We start from the raw sequence: 4,048 nt of genomic DNA on the forward strand, positions 1-4,048 counted from the left end.
GGTGAGGCAGAGAACTTCGAGTTAAATTTAAAGTGTGAAAAAGTGCGAGACCGCAGCGATTGAACTTGAAACAACCATGGAGATGGGGTTACAATGAGACTAATTATTAGTTTGGTACTATTTCACAAGAAAAATAAAGAAAGAATGGGTGCAAATGGTGCATTTTCCCCATATATTTCACGAAACCTTGCAAAAATGTATTAAAAATATGCAAATGACTTCACAAAGATTCACCACTCTCCCTATACTCATGCAGACACATCGCCCCTCTCACCCTGTGTTCACAGATGCCCAACGCTTTGCTGAGCCTACACTTCCATAAGCATACCCTTCTCCATGCTCTCACTAGTGTACACCATTCACTGAGTGCATTCACATCCCTCGTACAGTATACTCATAGTCACACAACTCACTGTACACTCACACAGACACATCGCTCACCATGCACCCCCAGCACTCACCCCAGCTCTTACAGAGGCACACTAATGAACCTCCACACACTCACGCACAAAGGGAAATTCCTTCGCCTTGCGCTCATACAGTGGGCTTGCATAATTCACTCTGCAGGCACAAAAGCACACAACTCACCCTTCACTCGTACCGTCACATATCTTACTTTGCAGTCACACAGGCACTTCACTCACCCTGCATTCATAGTCACATTACTCTGTATTCACCCTGCACGCACACAGAGGCCCCAAGGTTGCAGCTCCAGTCCAGCCAAGTGCTCTTCCTGTGGTGTGTTGGGAAGGGTTGTTGTTGTGTAGGCCCTCAGAGGAACATTTGGGCTGCAGGAGTTTGGGAGTCCACGCTGATGGCTACTCCTCAGAAGTGCAAGTTAAGGGTAGAGAATGCATATCTTCTGCCCTCTGGGTGCCTCCCTTCCCTTCTGACACGGCAGGATCCGGAGCCTTTGGAGATAAGGGGAGGAAGTAAAACCAAGGCTTTAACTATCCAGGGCATATCACTTGACTCACTTGTTTGTGGATGATAGTTGTGCACAAATGTGTGCATTCATTAACTTTACACAGCTATGCTCATTTCCCCCATAATATCAATGTTTTACAGATCTGCAAATGTCCTACAGTATCTGTCTTTCCAGTGAGCCCATTTCTCTCCCAGTATGTCTAGTCTTACAGATGTCGATATGTTTTTCGGCATTAATTTGACAGCGGTGCACATTTTCTCCATTATTACTGTTCTACAGATATGCTTTTCTCCCCATCAGTACTGTCTTGGAGAGCAGCCCAATTTTTGTGCAGTATTGCTATCGGATTCATGATTGTCTATCTCAGTATGTAATAGTTAGAGATGTATGTGAAAAGGGGGGCGCCCCTACCTCAAAGAATGAACCCTGGTAAGGAAACTCTACGTTTTGGAAAACAAGGAAAGAATCGCACCGGGTTGTGTGCATATATTTGAATCACACAAGTGAACGCTAAATAATAAAGTCAAATACTAATAAAGTTTTTATAAAAATATATTTTTCTTTTGTTTTATTTTAATTATAAATCTTTCTCATTTTTTTATAGACATTGTTGATAAATAACTGATTATTCGTTTACACAATGTATTATTATTTGTTTAAACACAATTATATACAAGTTTATGCATTACAAATCCAGACGTGATAATGTTAAGTCATTTCATTGAATACAGAACCAATTCCCCGTGATAGAAACAAAGGCTCCTCCCAGTATCGTTAGTAGATAATTCAGTAGCTGTTTGCAGCCCTTACCTTCATCGGTTTGAGTAATTGAAAGAGGCGCAGCCAAGACAAATATCAGATAACTTAATTGGAGCCATTACCATCTCATAGAAAGTATCAACGTGTAAATACAGAATTCCTGAGGAAGGCAAATCTCCGAAACGCGTTGAAGGGGAATTGGTTCTGTATTCAATGAAATGACTTAACATTATCACGTCTGGATTTGTAATGCATAAACTTGTATATAATAGTTAGAGATGTGCCTTTCTCCCCAGTGTTAGCATTTTACAGCCGTGCACATTTTCTCTTGAATGGAGTTCTTGATGATATGCACATTCCTCCCCCGTTATGCTGCTTGCTGATGGGCACAGTTCTTCCTCAGTATAAATGTCTACACGGGTGAATACCTCCCCCGGATTGGAAACAGGGCTGGGCAGGAGTAATACAATATCCAGAGGCTCTGTCATTTTCCACTTTTCTTGCTGCGGGGAGAGTGGCGCTTCCTCCCTTCCCAATCCCAAGCCCTCCGACATCATTCAAGCTAAACTATTTTTTAAAGGTTATGTCCATTTTTTCAAACAGTTTGAATACATTCCCAATGACAAAAGCGCAAACACCCCTATACTAACATTGTGGATCTTGGTTACCAACTTTTCTATGAATTTTTATTTTGTAAAAAAAGAGTCAACGGTCACTCGTCCATTAAAGAGGCAAATTAGGTGGTTTGGGAAACGAGTTGCAACAACACCCTCCTCCTAACAAGTTTCATGATAAGTTGCAAGTTGTGTGAAGAATTCACATTCTTATGTGAAAGACTAAATGCCGTTCCAAAGCGGTACAAAAAAACAGTCCATACTGCAGTTTCCGTTAAAATCCTTGAGTATTTCCTTTGAATGTCCACATAATGGCAAAGCAGGGAATCATATCAAACTCCATACTACTGTAGGAGCTGCCACGATGCCATTGAGAAGTGCCATGCTATAGCCCATGTGAAAAGAATGTCCTGTCATTTGCCTGAACCTTGCCGGCGACAGAGGTGTTTATTTATTTATTTATTTATTTATTGCCATTTGTAAAGCGCGACAAATACCCGGAGGCGTCTCGGCGCTAAGGTGTCGGTGGAAACATTCCGGGCTCAAAGGTCCCAGAGAAGCTGCAACATGAGTCAGGCTGTCAGCACCAGCAGACCCCAGAAGCCCAACAAATGAGTTTCCATTCTATCTTCATTCGTTGTCTTCTCGGACGGCAGCTCTTTCAGGAAAACGAAGAAAACGCCAGAATGAAGGCTAGACCAGCCACAAGTATCAAGCAACATGTTGTAATTGATGTCATTTATAAGCTTGGTTGCAGAAGGCTTGCCATCACAGTGTCTTCCTAACTCCTATCCCTTACGTCATATGGAATGTTCACACACTATTTAGCGCACGTCGTTTGACGCTCATGTCATTTTGTCAGCTGTTCATCCTCTTTATCAGCGCCTTGAGACCCTCTTGGTGAGTAGTGCGCTTTATAAATACCTGAACTTGAACTTGAACTTTTTATACCCTTTCCCTCCTGCTGCTGACAGGCCTTATTAATTCAATAAATACTTACTTCAAACTATCGACATTGGTGTTATTTGTATTAACACTGACAGTAGTCTCGCTGGCCTCCTCTTCCCACGGGCGGGTGCGGCGACGGGCTGGGGGAACTCATTGGTGGCTAATAGGGCGTAGGAGTGGCAAGAGCCACACCGGGACCCGAGCTTGGGCGCACCTGTTGGCACATAGAGCCTCCTCCGCTCTCCTCTTCAAGCACCATGCCAGATATCAGGATGCATTGGTTACCCCCTCGTCTTGTGCTCCTAGTGAGGGCCATGTCTTCCTCAGGCAGGTTGCAAGATCAAACAACTACAAAACACAGATGTCAAGTTCGAGGCTCTCGCCACAATTTGCCGATAGGGGCACACTGCGCATCACGATAAGCACTTTATTTCTATTTACATGTACACTGCCCAGGCCGTTGGTCCGCGAATATGTCACCTGGTCCCTGGAAGCAAATGGTGTGTTTGTATGCTTGCTGTATTTCTTCCCTTAAAAGAGCTGGGCTGCGGGGTTATTGTGCGCCTTGGTTAATGTTTTCATGTTAATAGCAGCGCCCTTCATGAGCTGCAATTAACATGAAACACTACATAGTTTTATTAGTAAAACCACGTCAGTGGGAAATGTTATGGCCATGTCAATGGAAAATCTGCTGATTGCAAATAAGAGTGCTACAACTTTATCTTTCAGTGTGTTTAAAAGTGATATTTTTTTAAACATATGAGAAACATTCCTGCTCCGATGACAATGTGGTTAATAA

At 43.0% G+C, this 4,048-nt stretch overlaps 1 pseudogene; it reads right to left on the minus strand.

Annotated features, from left to right (window-relative positions):
- Positions 1 to 2,628: 2,628 nt before the first annotated feature.
- LOC144828366 (ADP-ribosylation factor-like protein 6-interacting protein 6) lies at positions 2,629 to 3,565 on the minus strand (annotated as a pseudogene).
- Positions 3,566 to 4,048: the final 483 nt, after the last annotated feature.

This window comes from Lissotriton helveticus, chromosome 4_1 (genome assembly GCF_964261635.1).
Source record: "Lissotriton helveticus chromosome 4_1, aLisHel1.1, whole genome shotgun sequence".
Taxonomy (NCBI): Eukaryota; Metazoa; Chordata; class Amphibia; order Caudata; family Salamandridae; genus Lissotriton; species Lissotriton helveticus.